The sequence below is a fragment of the Narcine bancroftii genome, chromosome 3 (assembly GCF_036971445.1).
Source record: "Narcine bancroftii isolate sNarBan1 chromosome 3, sNarBan1.hap1, whole genome shotgun sequence".
Taxonomy (NCBI): domain Eukaryota; kingdom Metazoa; phylum Chordata; class Chondrichthyes; order Torpediniformes; family Narcinidae; genus Narcine; species Narcine bancroftii.
This window is the reverse complement of record NC_091471.1, coordinates 191,990,893-192,009,221: the sequence shown is the minus strand read 5'-3', so window position 1 is coordinate 192,009,221 and position 18,329 is coordinate 191,990,893. Positions and strand designations below refer to the sequence as shown.

The following is an 18,329-nucleotide window of genomic DNA, read 5'->3' as shown; positions in this document are numbered from 1 at the left end:
GTGTGACTGTCCCAGGAAGGGCCAGCTCAATTCTATAGACAGGTCTGTGATTGACAGTTGGCCAGGTGGAGTCATCCTCCCAAGTTGTCTACCTACAGGTATAGAGGTCACCCCCTGCAGTAGGCTGGTGGGTACACCACCCAGTGCTGTGGTTGTTTCACCACAATACCGTTAGACATAGGAAGCAAATCAGGCTATTTTCTATTCCTTTACTGATGATTTACTATCCTTTTATCCCATACTCTTGCCTTTCCCTATAATCCTTGATTGCCTTCCTCATCAAGAACCTATCTACCTCCTTCTTCAAAATACCCATATTCAAGAATTTATCCATAGACTTGAATGAGTATGCAACAGGTGTCACCAACTTCATTAAGACCTGCGTGGACGAGTGTGTGCCCATGCACACTTACCAAGAGTTCCCCAACCAGAAGCCTTGGAAAAATCAGAGGACTCGCAACCTACAGAGGGCAAGATCAAAGGGTTTATGGCCAGGGATCTAGATATCTCCAAGAAGTCCAGGTAAAACCTGTGGAAAGCCACCTCTGAAGCAAAGTGGAAATTCTGGACAAAGCTAGAGACAGGCAAATATACACCAGCTGTGGAAGGGGGCACAGGTCATTACAACTGAAAAAGCAAGGGCGAACACCATAGATAGCTGTGACGCTTCATTATCCAATGAATTGAACACCTCTATGCTTGCTTTGAGAAAGCGAACCAAACAGTGCCTACTAGAATTCTTAAAAAGGATTTTTTTGTGATCTTTGTCTCTGAGGGTGACGTCAGAATATCATTCAAGAAGGTGAACCCTGGCAAGATGTCAGGTCCTGTTCGCATACTGGCAGGGAGCTGAAAATCTGTGCCAATCAACTAGTCAGAGTTTTCACAGACATTTTGAGCCTCTCATTGCTGCAGTCAGAGGCTCAAACTTGCTTCAAAAGGGCATCAATCATCCCAAAACTCAAGAAGAGTAGTGTGAGCTGCCTCAATGACTATCACCCAGTAGCTCTAACTTCTACTGTGATGAAATGCTTTGAGAGGCTGGTCATGGCCAGAATTAACATGAACCTAAGCAAAGATCTGGACTCACTGCAATTCACCTATCATTACAATCATGCCACAGCAGATGCAATATCGCTAGCTCTCCACTCAGCTCGCGATCACCTCGAAAACAGCAACTCATGCATACAGCTCCTCTTCATCGACTTCAGCTCAGCCTCAGAACTAGTCAAGAAGCTACAAACACTGGTCCTTGGCATCCCCCTCTGTAACTGGATCCTTGACTTCCTCATTGGAAGATCACAGTCAGTACGAATTGGTAACAACATCTCCTCACTGATTATCAAGACAAGTGCACCTCAAGGATGTGTGCTTAGCCCATTGCTCTACTTGTTATACACTCATGACTGTGTGGTCAGGCATAATTCCAATGCTATCTAAAAATTTGCTGATGACACCACAGATGTCAGCAGAATCAAAAACAGCAATGAAGAAGCGTACAGGAGGGAAATAGATCCACTCATTGTGTGGTGTCATGTCAACAACCTTGCGTTCAACCTTAGCAAACCAAGGGGATGATTGTGCACTTCAGGAGGAAGTCAGGGTAAAATGACCCAGTCCTCATCGAGGGCTCAGTAGTGGAGAGGACCAAGAACATCAAATTCTTGGGTGTCATCTTCTCCGTGGATCTGTCCTGGAACCTCCATGTGGATGCAATCATGATGAATGCTTGTCAGTGGTTATACTTTGTGTGGTATTTGAGGAGATTCAGTATGTCACCAAAGACTCTTGAAGACTTCTATAGGTGTACTATGGAGAGCATTCTGGCTGGTTGCATCACTGCCTGGTATGGAGGTGCCAACTCTCAGGATAAGAATAAACTCCAGAGCATTGTTAATTCGGCCTGCGACATCACAGGCACCAGACTTCACTCCATGAAGTTCATCTACAAGAGCATGTGTTTTAAAAAAACAGCCTCTATCCTCAAAGACTCCCAACACCCAGGCAATGCCCTCTTCACACTGCTTCTTCTTTTTTCTTTGGCTTGGCTTCACGGATGAATATTTATGGAGGGGTAATGTCCACATCAGCTGCAGGCTCGTTTGTGGCTGACAAGTCCGATGCGGGATAGGCAGACACAGTTGCAAGGGAAAATTGGTTGGTTGGGGTTGGGTGTTGGGTTTTTCCTCCTTTGTCTTTTGTCAGTGAGGTGGGCTCTGCAGTCTTCTTCAAAGGAGGTAGCTGCCCGCCGAACTGTGAGGCGCCAAGATGCACGGTTTGAGGTGAGATCAGCCCACTGGCAGTGGTCAATGTGGCAGGCACCAAGAGATTTCTTTAGGCAGCCCTTGTACCTCTTCTTTGGTGCACCTCTGTCTCAGTGGCCAGTGGAGATCTCGCCGTATAACACGATCTTGGGAAGGCGATGGTCCTCCATTCTGGAGACATGACCTACCCAGCGCAATTGGATCTTCAGCAGCGTGGATTCGATGCTGTCGGCCTCTGCCATCTCGAGTATTTCAATGTTGGAGATGAAGTCACTCCAATGAATGTTGAGGATGGAGCGGAGACAACGCTGGTGGAAGCGTTCTAGGAGCCGTAGGTGATGCCGGTAGAGGACCCATGATTCGGAGCCGAACAGGAGTGTGGGTATGACAACGGCTCTGTATACACTAATCTTTGTGAGGTTTTTCAGTTGGTTGTTTTTCCAGACTCTTTTGTGTAGTCTTCCAAAGGCGCTATTTGCCTTGGCGAGTCTGTTGTCTATCTCGTTGTCGACCCTTGCATCCAATGAAATGGTGTAGCCGAGATAGGTAAACTGGTTGACCGTTTTGAGTTTTGTGTGCCCAATGGAGATGTGGGGGGGCTGGTAGTCATGGTGGGGAGCTGGTTGATGGAGGACCTCAGTTTTCTTCAGGCTGACTTCCAGGCCAAACATTTTGGCAGTTTCCGCAAAGCAGGACGTCAAGCGCTGAAGAGCTGGCTCTGAATGGGCAACTAAAGTGACATCGTCTGCAAAGAGTAGTTCACGGACAAGTTTCTCTTGTGTCTTGGTGTGAGCTTTCAGGCGCCTCAGATTGAAGAGACTGCCATCCGTGCAGTACCGGATGTAAACAGCGTCTTCATTGTTGAGGTCTTTCATGGCTTGTTTCAGCATCATGCTGAAGAAGATTGAAAAGAGGGTTGGTGCAAGAACGCAGCCTTGCTTCACGCCTTTGTTAATGGAGAAGGGTTCAGAGAGCTCATTGCTGTATCTGACCCGACCTTGTTGGTTTTCGTGCAGTTGGATAACCATGTTGAGGAACTTTGGGGGGCATCCGAGGCAGTCTAGTATTTGCCAAAGCCCTTTCCTACTCACGGTATCGAAGGCTTTGGTGAGGTCAACAAAGGTGATGTAGAGTCCTTTGTTTTGTTCTCTGCACTTTTCTTGGAGCTGTCTGAGGGCAAAGACCATGTCAGTAGTTCCTCTGTTTGCGCGAAAGCCGCACTGTGATTCTGGGAGAACATTTTCGGCGACACTAGGTATTATTCTATTTAGGAGAATCCTAGCGAAGATATTGCCTGCAATGGAGGCAATATCCCTGTAGTTTGAGCAGTCTGATTTCTCGCCTTTGTTTTTGTACAGGGCAGAAAGAAGGAGGCGGCGGCCACGGTCCGGACACAGGGAAGGCAGCGGTGGCCCCGGCCCCGGTCCGGTCAGAGGGTAGGCGGTGGTGGCCCCGGCCACAGTCCGAGCAGAAGGTAAGCGGCGGCGACCCCATTCCGAGCAAAAGCGAGGGGGAGGTGGCGGCCCCGGCCTCGGTAGAGTGAGGCAGGCGGAGGCCCCGGTGCGGGCAGAAGCGAGGGGGAGGCGGTGGCCCCGGCCTTGGCAGAGTGAAGCAGACGGAGGCCCCGAGAAGCAGGCGGAGGCCAACAGGTTGGATTGCAACCAGTTATGGTCCAACCTAGGAGGGGAGGCAGGCCTCTCCAGCCCACGTAAGAAACCTGTATAGGAGAAGGCCACTCCAATATAAAACCTACGACCCAAGGACCTCGCTGCCACGTCCCAGCTTGCTTGGCCACGGCACACGAACTCACTTTGCTACCATAAAGAAAAAGGAACAGGAGTCTAAAAACAAGCACTCAGTGGCACAAGGACAGCTTTTTCCCCACTCCCATCAGATTCCTGAATAATCAATGAACCAAAGACACTGCCTTACTTTCTCATGCACTATTTTAAAAAAAAATTGTTGTAAGGTGGTGAAAATGAATGTTTGCACTGGGATGTTGCCACAGAACACAGAATTTTGTGAATTGTTCATGACAATAAATTCTAATTCTGATTTTTTATTCTGATTTGGCCTCCACAGCTGTCCGTGGTAACAAATTCCATAGACTCACCACCCTCTGGGTAAAGAAATTCTTCCTTATCTCAGTTCTAATAGGACATTTTTGTATTCTAAGGGTGTACCCTCTGTTCCCAGACTCCCCCCTCCCCCACCACTTCCCCCAACCATAAGAAACATTTTCTCTATGTCCACTCTGTCCAGTCCTTTCAGTATTTGATAGGTTTCAATGAGATTTCATCTCATTTTTCTAAACTCCAGCTATTAAACACTCCTCATAAGATAATCTTTTCATTCTGGAGATCATTCTGATGAACCTCCTATGGACTCTCTCTAATCCCAATATATTCTGCTATAACCAACTGCTACAAAGAAACAAACACACTCTCAGTGTGGGAGGTTAAGCTGGAAAGGCTCCTTTCATACAATTGGACTTCCCGCCGTTTGTTTGATTGGCTGACATCAGTCGCATGAATAACAGTAGGGGGTTGGAACATTCTTGCATGTGAATATCCTTCCGCAGCCTGTTATTGATCTGTTAGCTGGGCAGCTTGGCCAGCACCATTTTAGCGCTGCTGGTTTTGTACTGCTCCAGCTTTCAACCTCCCTGGTTTGCTGTATTAAGGGACAATTTTCCCTTGCAACCGCTGCAACCGTGTCTGCCTGTCCCGCATTGGACTTGTCAGCCACAAACGAGCCTGCAGCTGACGTGGACATTACCCCTCCATAAATCTTCGCCCATGAAGCCAAACCAAAGAAAAGACAGTGTGTTATGCTGCTCTTTACTACTGCCCGTGCTGCACACTGTGCCAGCTCAATCTCCGGGGGCCACCACACAAAAACTGCCCTCAATACTCTGTGTATTCTGGCTTTTGCCTTATAAAGCCTCAACTTTACATTGCTGCTTTTATACTGCATGTCATAAAGAGGAAAAAGGAAGGTCACAAGTCCAGTGAGTTGGGTTCAATCATGATCCTGATTGCTGTCTGTGTTATGTTTGCATGCTTTTCGTGCATCTGTTTTGGTTTTCTCCTTCATGCTAAATGCATGGAGGTTGATGGGTTAACTGACTGTTGTTAATTGCCCCTGATGTGCCGATGAGTGTAGTGGCATAGTTTATGGGAATGTAATTAAAAGAGGGAATAGTACAGAATTAAGCTGATAGGTGCTTTACGATAGGTGTTGACTTGTTGGGCTGAAGGGTTTGTTTCCATGTTGCATGATTCTGCTATAACTTATCATTCAATGCATATCCCCTGAGAACCATGTTTCATTTAGTTGGAGACACATGGGAGAATAGGGGTGGTGGAATCAAGAGCAACCAACAATGCATTGGAGGTCGAGCAGCATCTGTGGGAGAAAAAGAAAGGTCAACATTTTGGGCCAGAAGCCTTCATCAAATGAATGGTTTGTTGTTTCAATTAGGCTTATGTATATGCGACTGCCAAATTTGGTAGAAATGATTAGGGAGGAACAGTTAGCGTAGCAGTTAACGCAATGTTGTTTGCACTGTACATTCTCCTCATGTCTGCATGGGTTTCCTCCAGGTGCTCCTATTTCCTCCAACCCTTCAAAGCATACCGGGGTTGTAGATTAATTGGGTGTAATTGGGCAGCATGGGCTCATGGGCCGAAAGGGCCTGTTACCGTGCTGTATGTCTAAATGAAAAAAAATTCTACATTTAGCTATCCACAAACATTATTTAAAATTATGATACTTGAACTTTGGCAGAAGATAAGACTGGCTCATAATATATCAGGTTTGACAGTTTTTATGAAAATGGATGAAATACGAAGTATTTTAATGAACTTTATTTGCATTATCTTGTATAACAATCCCAATTTTCTGACATGTAATCACCAATATTAGGTCAAAGAAAATTAATTAGATTAATAGGATTAAATGCCACAGAAAGTAATGAAGGGGAACAGCTCTTTCTTCTAATTAATGAAACCTCAAGGGACTCATTACTGCAATGTTTCTCTCCATCTGTAGTGTCCTTCACATAAAAAAAAACTGCCTTAATTAGGTAAATTTAGATGCTGATGAAATCAGATTAACATTCATCTGGTTTCAATGTGGAGACTATTTTAAATGACAATCTGGAGAATTTCTTTCCTGACTTCAGAGGAATTTCTGTAGAAACCTGCTTTATCTTTTCTCCCTAAAGCCTTATAGAACTTCAGCAAGTATATATACACATCTCTGTCTGCTCTCAGTAGTTCTTCTGCTGAAGCTATAATGGATGATCGTGCCCTTTGGGCATATTACCTTGACATATTAAGTTTACCTCTTGGGAGCTGTATAAGAAACTTTCAGTATGAAGACAAAGTCAATGATTGGCTTCACTACCAATCGTTCTATGATTTTCTTTACTGCTCAGTATTCTTATTTCTTTTTCTTCTTTGGCTTGGCTTCGCGGACGTAGATTTATGGAGGGGGTAAAAAGTCCACGTCAGCTGCAGGCTCGTTTGTGGCTGACAAGTCCGATGCGGGACAGGCAGACACGATTGCAGCGGTTGCAGGGGAAAATTGGGTGGTTGGGGTTGAGTGTTGGGTTTTTCCTCCTTTGCCTTTTGTCAGTGAGGTGGGCTCTGTGGTCTTCTTCAAAGGAGGTTGCTGCCCACTGAACTGTGTGGCGCCAAGATGTACGGTTTGAGGCGATATCAGGCCACTGGCGGTCATCAATGTGGCAAGCACCAAGAGATTTCTTTAGGCAGTCCTTGTACCTCTTCTTTGGTGCACCTCTGTCATGGTGGCCAGTGGCGAGCTCGCCATATAACACGATCTTGGGAAGGCGATGGTCCTCCATTCTGGAGACGTGACCTACCCAGCGCAGTTGGATCTTCAGCAGCGTGGATTCGATGCTGTCGGCCTCTGCCATCTCGAGTACTTCGATGTTAGGGATGAAGTCACTCCAATGAATGTTGAGGATGGAGCGGAGACAAGGCTGGTGGAAGCGTTCTAGGAGCCGTAGGTGATGCCGGTAGAGGACCCATGATTCGGAGCTGAACAGGAGTGTGGGTATGACAACGGCTCTGTATACGCTAATCTTTGTGAGGTTTTTCAGTTGGTTGTTTTTCCAGACTCTTTTGTGTAGTCTTCCAAAAGCACTATTTGCCTTGGCGAGTCTGTTGTCTATCTCGTTGTCGATCCTTGCATCCGATGAAATGGTGCAGCAGAGATAGGTAAACTGGCTGACCATTTTGAGTTTGGTGTGCCCGATGGAGATGTGGGGGGGCTGGTAGTCATGGTGGGAAACTGGCTGATGGAGGACCTCTCTTTTCCATCAGGCTGACTTCCAGGCCAAACATTTTGGCAGTTTCCACAAAACAGGACATCAAGCGCTGAAGAGCTGGCTCTGAATGGGCAACTAAAGCGGCATCGTCTGCAAGGAGTAGTTCACGGACAAGTTGCTCTTGTGTCTTGGTGTGAGGTTGCAGGCGCCTCAGATTGAAGAGACTGCCATCCGTGCGGTACCAGATGTAAACAGCGTCTTCATTGTTGTGGTCTTTCATGGCTTGTTTCAGCATCATGCTGAAGAAGATTGAAAAGAGGGTTGGTGCGAGAACGCAGCCTTGCTTCACCCCATTGTTAATGGAGAAGGGTTCAGAGAGCTCATTGACCATTAAGCCTTGTTTGATCATTTTTATCAGCCTCTGCAATCGAGATCATCCTTCCACCTTTTCTTCTTTCCTTCCAATAATTTTGACTTGAGATAAGTCATCATATGTCCGGGGAGCGGGGCATAGGCGAGAGACGTGGGAAAATATCTCTCCCAACAGATTAAAGAAAAGCCCATTTTAAAATAACTTTCTAACAGTATAAAAGTTTTTAAAGAAATTAGAAAGAAATATGAAGAAGACCAGAACTTAAACAAGAAAGAAACCAATTTTAAAACAGTCAGTAGGTTTGGAAGAAGTGAGGCCTACCTTGGAGTTGAAATCTGGAAACTCAGGTGGTGCTCCTCCTCGCCCCCAGTGATGACAAGCGGCTGTTTCCAAAACAATGCTGGCGCCAGCACCACAGAACTCCAGGCAAGATTGCGCCAATGCCAAGAGACGTTCCTCCATGGAAATTGGAGAGTTTGTGAGTACGCGCACCTCTGTGGAGGTGTGTACTATTCCAAGCATTTTTCTCCCCGTGGTGGGGGGTGGGGGTGGGGGGCGGGGGTGGGGGGCTGGTGATCCTGGGTCAGTGGAGGGGCAGTCTCGGACCCATGGAGGGACAGGAAGGCAAGTAAAAGTGGTGGAAACAGGAGATCTGGGGCCTGGAGCCATTGAAGTTAAAAGTCCTGAAGAAGAACTGGAGTTTAGTGAGGAGGAGGAAGAAGCTGAAGAAAAAATATCTCCAACTTATAGTAGGCCTACAGTTAAAAAATATTATTTTACACAGCAATTTCAGGCAATGTCTCAACAGATTTCTTCAGGTTTTACATCTATGAATCTTTGGCTTGGCTTCGCGGACGAAGATTTATGGAGGGGGTAAAAAGTCCACGTCAGCTGCAGGCTCGTTTGTGGCTGACCAGTCCGATGTGGGACAGGCAGACACGATTGCAGCGGTTGCAAGGGAAAATTGGTTGGTTGGGGTTGGGTGTTGGGTTTTTCCTCCTTTGCCTTTTGTCAGTGAGGTGGGCTCTGCGGTCTTCTTCAAAGGAGGCTGCTGCCCGCCAAACTGTGAGGCGCCAAGATGCACGGTTTGAGGCGTTATCAGCCCACTGGCGGTGGTCAATGTGGCAGGCACCAAGAGGTTTCTTTAGGCAGTCCTTGTACCTTTTCTTTGGTGCACCTCTGTCACGGTGGCCAGTGGAGAGCTCGCCATAAAATACGATCTTGGGAAGGCGATGATCCTCCATTCTGGAGACGTGACCCATCCAGCGCAGCTGGATCTTCAGCAGCGTGGACTCGATGCTGTCGACCTCTGCCATCTCGAGTACCTCGACGTTAGGGGTGTGAGCGCTCCAACGGATGTTGAGAATGGAGCGGAGACAACGCTGGTGGAAGCGTTCTAGGAGCCGTAGGTGGTGCCGGTAGAGGACCCATGATTCGGAGCCGAACAGGAGTGTGGGTATGACAACGGCTCTGTATACGCTTATCTTTGTGAGGTTTTTCAGTTGGTTGTTTTTCCAGACTCTTTTGTGTAGTCTTCCAAAGGCGCTATTTGCCTTGGCGAGTCTGTTGTCTATCTCATTGTCGATCCTTGCATCTGATGAAATGGTGCAGCCGAGATAGGTAAACTGGTTGACCGTTTTGAGTTTTGTGTGCCCGATGGAGATGTGGGGGGGCTGGTAGTCATGGTGGGGAGCTGGCTGATGGAGGACCTCAGTTTTCTTCAGGCTGACTTCCAGGCCAAACATTTTGGCAGTTTCCGCAAAGCAGGACGTCAAGCGCTGAAGAGCTGGCTCTGAATGGGCAACTAAAGCGGCATCATCTGCAAAGAGTAGTTCACGGACAAGTTTCTCTTGTGTCTTGGTGTGAGCTTGCAGGCGCCTCAGATTGAAGAGACAGCCATCCGTGCGGTACCGGATGTAAACAGCGTCTTCATTGTTGGGGTCTTTCATGGCTTGGTTCAGCATCATGCTGAAGAAGATTGAAAAGAGGGTTGGTGCGAGAACACAGCCTTGCTTCACGCCATTGTTAATGGAGAAGGGTTCAGAGAGCTCATTGCTGTATCTGACCCGACCTTGTTGGTTTTCGTGCAGTTGGATAATCATGTTGAGGAACTTTGGGGGACATCCGATGCGCTCTAGTATTTGCCAAAGCCCTTTCCTGCTCACGGTGTCGAAGGCTTTGGTGAGGTCAACAAAGGTGATGTAGAGTCCTTTGTTTTGTTCTCTGCACTTTTCTTGGAGCTGTCTGAGGGCAAAGACCATGTCAGTGGTTCCTCTGTTTGCGCGAAAGCCGCACTGTGATTCTGGGAGAATATTCTCAGCGACACTAGGTATTATTCTATTTAGTAGAATCCTAGCGAAGATTTTGCCTGCAATGGAGAGCAACGTGATTCCCCTGTAGTTTGAGCAGTCTGATTTCTCGCCTTTGTTTTTGTACAGGGTGATGATGGTGGCATCACGAAGATCCTGAGGCAGTTTACCTTGGTCCCAACAAAGCTTGAAAAACTCATGCAGTTTGGCATGCAGAGTTTTGCCGCCAGCCTTCCAGACTTCTGGGGGGATTCCATCCATACCTGCTGCTTTGCCACTTTTCAGTTGTTCGATTGCCTTATATGTCTCATCCAGGGTGGGAACCTCATCCAGCTCTAGCCTTAGGGGCTGTTGAGGGAGCTGGAGCAGGGCGGAATCTTGGACTGAGCGGTTGGTACTGAAAAGAGATTGGAAGTGTTCTGACCATCGGTTGAGGATGGAGATCTTGTCGCTGAGGAGGACTTTGCCGTCTGAGCTGCGCAGCGGGCTTTGGACTTGGGGTGAGGGGCCGTACACAGCCTTTAGAGCCTCGTAGAAACCCCTGAAGTCGCCAATGTCCGCGCTGAGCTGTGTTCGTTTGGCGAGGCTAGTCCACCACTCATTTTGGATCTCCCGGAGTTTGCGCTGAAGATGGCTGCATGCGCGACGGAAGGCTTGTTTCTTCTCTGGACAGGACGGCTTTGTAAGGTGAGCCTGGTGGGCAGCTCGCTTCTTTGCCAGCAGCTCCTGGATTTCCTGGCTGTTTTCGTCAAACCAGTCCTTGTTTTTCCTGGAGGAGAAGCCCAGTACCTCTTCAGTGGATTGCAGTATGGTAGTCTTCAACTGATCCCAGAGGGTTTCAGGGGACGGGTCCGTGAGGCGGGTTGCAACGTCGAGCTTTGCTTTGAGGTTTGCCTGGAAGTTTCCTCTCGCTTCGTCTGACTGCAGTTTTCCAACATTGAACCTCTTTCTGGGGGCTTTATTGTTCCTGGGCTTTGGCTTGAAGTGAAGGTTGAGCTTGCAGCGAACCAGCCGGTGGTCAGTGTGGCATTCCGCGCTAGGCATGACCCTGGTGTGGAGCACATCTTGTTTGTCACTTTCTCGCACCAGGATGTAGTCCAGGAGGTGCCAGTGTTTGGATCGGGGATGCATCCAGGTGGTCTTAAGGCTGTCCCTCTGCTGAAAAACGACTGTTAAAGTGGATATGGCAAAATTTGCTATGTTGATGGACAAAGTACAAGAAAAAGTTAAAAAGATGGAAGACAAACTTGAGGACTGTGTTTGTGATATTGATCATTGTCAACAGGAATTGAATGCTTTGGATGACTCTTTTACTGGGTGGAGAATAGAGAAAAATAATCTATTAAAGAAAATTGACTCTTTGGAAAATCAGAACCAGACGAACAATATGAAAATAGTGTGATTTTTGGAAGACTTTGAAGATTCTGAACCAGTACATTTTTTTTTCAAAACTGGATCCCAGAAGTTTTAGGATCAGAATTGGATAGGGCCCATAAAGAGATTAGAAAAAAAAACTGTTACCCTGTCCACCGGCCTGATCTGTTTTGGTAAGGTGTCTTTGTTACCAAGATAGAGAGTTAATGTTACAATTGGCAGTTCAAAATGCTCGTCACCATGGAGATCCATTGATGGTTAAAAATAGAAGTGTTTTTCTATGCGGATCTCAGTCAAACTATTATGAAAAGACGTAAAGCATTTAATTCGGTGAAAGCAGTCCTCTGGCAGAAGGGTTATAAATATGCTTTCAGATACCCAGATACTGTCTTTTATGGAGAGTATGAAACACAATATTATTGATGATGATGTAGACGGTTTGGTATTTGCCAATTCTTTGCCTGACCTTAGAAAGGGACAGTCTCCATCTTCTTAGATGCAGAAATCAAATAGAACCTTTGGAAAGAAGGATAATGGAGCACGAAAAGAGAGAAGGAAGAAAACGCTGAAAGATCAGAAGGATGAGTCACAAAAGGAGAGCAGTGATTCTGAAGAGAGATTCATTGATGACGATCAAGTGACTAAAGACTTGGAAGAAGTTTATCATACATGAACTTTCTTTTATGTAGACTGTTTGTTTAATTAATTCTGTTTGGGAGAGATGCAAAATCTCATTGTATCTCTAACCAAAACCGTTGGTCACTACCCGTACAGTAGAGGGGGGTAATTCACGTAAGTACTTTTGAAGGGGTGTTTTTTTTTCTCTTTTCTCCCCCCTTTTTTTGGGAGGGTCTTTATTCTTTATTTGTCAATGTCTGTTTTGTTGAGGAGATGCAAATTAATTTTAGTATGTTTTACGTGGGTGGGGGTCCTGCAACATGGGTATGGATGGAAGTGAAATAAGATGGCTAATTTAAAATTTGCAACATTTAATGTGAATTGGCTCAATAATCTGATTAAAAGAAAATGATTGTTAGCTTACATTAAAAACTTAAAGGTAGATGTCGCATTTTTGCAAGAGACACTTTTAACTGAAAAGGAACATCAAAAATTAAAGAGAGATTGGGTTGGTCAGGTTTTTGCTTCTTCTTTTAATTCAAAAGCTAGAGGTGTGGCAATATTAGTTAATAAAAATTTGTCATTTAGTTCAGAATCTGTATGTGAGTCAGTTTTGATAATAAATTATAAAATTTATTCCGACTCTTGGACACTTGTGAATATTTACACACTGTGGTGCGCTGTTGGTCAGAAGGAAACACACAAAACCTAGAGACTGTACAACAGGCTTTATTCGATGTAAACTTCCACAGAACCAGCTGTGAGATTGTACTGCTGTAAAGTCTGAGAGAGTCTTCGAAGGGCCGGCTCAGGCTTATATCCCGGAGGGTGATTGACACCCGACCGGGTGGGGCTTGGTCTATTCAGGTCAGTTGATTAACAGCCAGCCATTGTCCCCATTCTCTTCTGCAGGTACAGAAGTTTCCCCCTGCAGTAGGCCAGTGGTGGACCTCCACACACCAAACGCTGATGATGAGATGTTTATTCAATAAGTTTTTCTTAATTTAGCACAATCTTATGACCAAATTATGATTGGAAGTGATTTTAATTGTTGTTTAGATCCTTTAGTGGATAAAGCAGGGAAGCAACAACTAGAACAAAGATGGCTAAAAAATTAATATCTTTGATGAAGGAAGTGAATTTGATTCATATATGGAGGATATTAAACCCGAGAGAGAGATTATTCGTATTATTCAAATCAGTATGATACTTATTCTAGAATTGATTTTTTTTGGTTATCAGCTCAGTGGTATTGGTTGATTATAAGTCTAGAATCTTGTCAGATCATTCACTTGTTTTACTGATATACACAAAAACTGAAAAATAAATTCCATATATCATTGGAGATTCAATTCTTCATCGTTAAAAAATTCTGAATTTTGCAATTTTATTACTGAACAAATACAACAGTTTTTATATATAAACAGAAAATCTGTAGATAGTAAATTTATATTCTTCTTTCTTTTCTTTGGCTTGGCTTCGCGGACGAAGATTTATGGAGGGGGTAAAAAGTCCACGTCAGCTGCAGGCTTGTTTGTGGCTGACAAGTCCGACGCGGGACAGGCAGACACGGTTGCAGCGGTTGCAGGGGAAAATTGGTTGGTTGGGGTTGGGTGTTGGGTTTTTCCTCCTTTGCCTTTTGTCAGTGAGGTGGGCTCTGCGGTCTTCTTCAAAGGAGGTTGCTGCCCGCCAAACTGTGAGGCGCCAAGATGCACGGTTTGAGGCGTTATCGATGCATTAAAAGCATATTTGAGAAGTCAAATGATTAGTTTTACATCTAAACTTAAGAAGCAATATATTGCTGAAACAGATACATTAGAGAAAGAAAGAAATATTTTGGAAAAAGAATTACAATAAAATTCATTCGAAAGAAGAAAAAGACACAATTGACTTTAAAAAAATTGAAATATAATACATTACAACCTTATAGATTTGAACATTTATTACAAATATCTAGGCAGAACTATTATGAATTAGGAGAAAGGGCACATAAAGTATTAGCATGGCAGTTAAAGTCTGAACAAACATCTGTAGAGTGCGTGAAAAGAATCAAAGGCTTGTTGATCCAAACCAAGGCTTTTATTAACTAGAAGACTGGAGTGTATCACATGTAGGTCAACCAGTCCGGAATGATCTGGTCTGACTAGGAGCAACCCTTTAAGACCTGCCAGTAGGCTCTCAGCCAATCACAATCATCCTACACTACAATCTATACATATACACATTGGTGATAGAATCTGTACTATCACAACATCAAGGACAATAAATGATATTAGAAAAAAAATGAAAATTTCATATAAACTTTGACATTAATGGGGAGTTTACAGAATTTTGTAAATTGTATACTTCAGGAGTTGAGCAGGACCAAGATAAAAATGATAGATTTTTAAGTAAACTGCAGCTACCCATTTTAAATGATTGGATAAGAGAGGAATTGGAGAAGCCAATAGATTTTAAGAAAGTGTATTTAGCTATTAAATCAATGACAAATGGTAAATCTCCAAGAGAGGAAGGGTTTACTACAGAATTTTATAAAAAGTTTCAGAAGTTACTATTACCACTGTTTAGTGAAGTTTTAGAACAAGTTAGAGAAAGACAATCTTTACCAGATTCTTTTTTTACAAGCCCCCCCACAACTCCATCGGGCACACAAAACTCAAAACGGTCAACCAATTTACCTATCTCGGCTGCACCATTTCATCAGATGCAAGGATCGACAATGAGATAGACAACAGACTCGCCAAGGCAAATAGCGCCTTTGGAAGACTACACAAAAGAGTCTGGAAAAACAACCAACTGAAAAACCTCACAAAGATAAGCGTATACAGAGCTGTTGTCATACCCACACTCCTGTTCGGCTCCGAATCATGGGTCCTCAACCGGCATCACCTACGGCTCCTAGAACGCTTCCACCAGCATTGTCTCCGCTCCATCCTCAACATTCATTGGAGTGACTTCATCCCTAACATCGAAGTACTCGAGATGGCAGAGGCCGACAGCATCGAATCCACGCTGCTGAAGATCCAACTGCGCTGGTCTCCAGAATGGAGGACCATCGCCTTCCCAAGATTGTGTTATATGGCGAGCTCTCCACTGGCCACCGTGACAGAGGTGCACCAAAGAAAAGGTACAAGGACTGCCTAAAGAAATCTCTTGGTGCCTGCCACATTGACCACCACCAGTGGGCTGATATCGCCTCAAACCGTGCATCTTGGCGCTTCACAGTTCGGAGGGCAGCAACCTCCTTTGAAGAAGACTGCAGAGCCCACCTCACTGACAAAAGACAAAGGAGGAAAAACCCAACACCCAACCCCAACCAACCAATTTTCCCCTGCAACCGCTGCAACTGTGTCTGCCTGTCCCGCATCGGACTTGTCAGCCACAAAAGAGCCTGCAGCATTTACCCCCTCCATAAATCTTCATCCGCGAAGCCAAGCCAAAGTAAAAGTATAAAGTATTACAGTTATACTTCAGAAAGATAGAAACCCTTTGAATGCAGGATATTATAGATCAATTTCATTGTTAAATATTGATTATAAACTTGTGACTAAGGTTCTAGTCAATAGATTAGCTCAATTTTTACCGATGCTGATTCATATTGACCAAGCGGGATTTATTAAAAACTGTTACTCTGCAGACAATATAATTAAGTTAATCAGTTTAATTAATTTTTCACAGGAGAAATCCAACTTACCAATGGTCTTATCATTAGATGCTGAAAAAGCATTTGATAGAGTTGAATGGTGTTTTTTTATTTAAGGTTTTGGAAAAGTTTAGTTTTGGACCAATATTAATAATTGAATTAAGATAATCTATAAACAGCCTATGGCTAGAGTTGTGAAAAATGGACTTTTATCTGAATCTTTTAGGTTAGAGAGATCAACTAGGCAAGGTTTTCCTTTGTCACTTGCATTATTTGCATGGTGATAAGACCTTTAGTACAATTAATAAGGCAAGATAGTGAGATAAAGGGTATTACAACGGCTCTGGATGAATTTTAGATTAATTTATTTGCTGATGATGTGTTGATTTATTTAACAGAACCAAGAAAGTCATTGAAGGTTATACAGGATAGATTAAGGGAATATGGGGAATTATCTGGATACAAAGTGAATTAGGAGAAAAGTGAACATATGTCATTTTCCGATGCAGATCATACTTCTTGTAAAGGTGTTGTACGATTTAAATGGACTGATCAAATTAAATATTTAGGTATCAAAATAAATAAACATATAAATCATTTATGTGCATTAAATTATTTACCATTATTTTCTAAAATTAAAAATTATTTACTTGGATTTACTGATAACCTTAATAGGAAGAGTGAATTGTATTATAATGAATATATTCCCAAGACTTCAATATATTTTAAAATCTATCCCATGTAAAGTACCTAAGAATTTTTAAAAAAGATTTGAATGCAATAGTGAGAAAATTTTTATGTAAAGATAAAATGGTAAAGAGTATCGACTCAGAAATTAACATGAAAATATGAATTAGGAGGTTTACAACTTACACATTTTCAAAATTATTATAAAGCTGCTCAATTAAAATGTATTAATAGAATGTTTGACTCTGATCATTTGGGCAGATATAGAGTTAAAATAAATTAATGAAAATAGAAGGTATCAATTTGTATATAAATGGAATGAAAAGTTGTTACATTCACAAAAGTTACCAATATTGTTTCATTTGATAGGAATATGGGAGAAAGTGAAGAAGGAAATTGGTACCCAAGGTAAAATATCGAGAAATACTCCTTTGTATCATAATAAACTTTTTCTCTTTACAATTAATAATCAACTTCTTAAGATTTGGGATCAGAAAGGTATTAAGGCAGTGAATAATTGCTATGAATTAAGTTGATATCTTTCATTTAAGAGAATGAAAGAAATATATCAAATATCAACCCATATATATTTTTTTGTTATTATCAAATTATTGTTATTATCAAATTATTATCAAATTATTGCTACATGATTTTTATGGGAGAAATTTGGAGCTTCCAAAGGAATCAAACTTTGAAATGATAATTCGGGAAGGTAGAAAGAAAGGATTTATATCTGAAATGTAGAAATTACTGCAACAAAAAATGTTTAAGATAGATTTACATAAGTCAAGATTAAAATGGGAAAAGTGTTTAGGGGTGGAATTTAGCATAGACCATTGGCAAACTATTTGTTAAAATAGTATGACTAAGATTATTAATGTTAGATATAGACTTGATCATTATAGTTTTATACATCAATTATATTTAACTCTGCAATGATTAAAAAGATATAATCTGATATCTTTTGATTTATATTTTTGATGTCAGAAGGAGAAGGGGACCTTTTTTCATTCAGTATGGTCATGTGAAAAAGTTAAACTATTTTAGAGAATTTCTACAAAATGTTTTTAAAACTAAATTCTCTTTGGACCCATTAATTTTAAAAAAATAATGATATAAGTACAATTTGTTTGAGATTAGGTTTGTAAAAATTTAAAGTGGCTTTTTTAGATTAGCATTAGCAGAAGTGAGGAAGTGCATTGCAATTACTTAGAAAGATCTAATATAACTTAATTTACAAAGATGGCATTCAGAACTAAAATCTTGTATCCCTTTGGAAAAAAATTACATATAATCTGAGAGATGAATGTTTTGTTTTTAGGAAGGTTTGGAGCCTTTGCTTGGATTATATAGATTTAAAACTTTAAAGACCTGGACCTGGATGTGGCGGGACATCCACATCGCACGATTAGTTATTGTGTTATTTCTGGTTATTTCACCTCAACTTCCTTTTTTTTTCCTTTTTCTTTTTTTTTCTTTTTTCCTTTTTTTCTTCTTATTTTTTATTTTAGGGGTTAGTAGGGTTATTAGAGGTTGGGAGAAGGGGAATGAGTATAAGGGGCTAAGGAGGTCCAGAGGGGAGGTTCTTTTTGGTTTTTTTTATTATATAAACCATGTTTGCTTTGATGATATATTTTGTCTTAATTACACTGTATGATCATGCTTGTTAAATTTTAAATAAAATATTCAAAAAAGATCATAATATTACCAAGGGAACGATGGGATGAGATCTTTCTGGACAGCAAGGGCCTTGTTCCTTTCCCAG

The 18,329-nt window shown here is 42.8% G+C and overlaps 1 protein-coding gene across 6 annotated transcripts in view; it reads left to right on the top strand.

Moving 5' to 3' along the window:
* The window catches only part of trmt44 (tRNA methyltransferase 44 homolog), a 121,560-nt gene that overhangs the window by 76,982 nt on the left and 26,249 nt on the right, over positions 1-18,329 (top strand). For all 6 annotated transcript variants that reach the window (XM_069926161.1, XM_069926159.1, XM_069926157.1 and 3 more), the window contains 2 exons: positions 3,623-3,738; positions 16,934-16,972. The gene's annotated coding sequence lies outside the window, so the exon portion shown is untranslated. The remainder of the gene's footprint in view (positions 1-3,622; positions 3,739-16,933; positions 16,973-18,329) is intronic.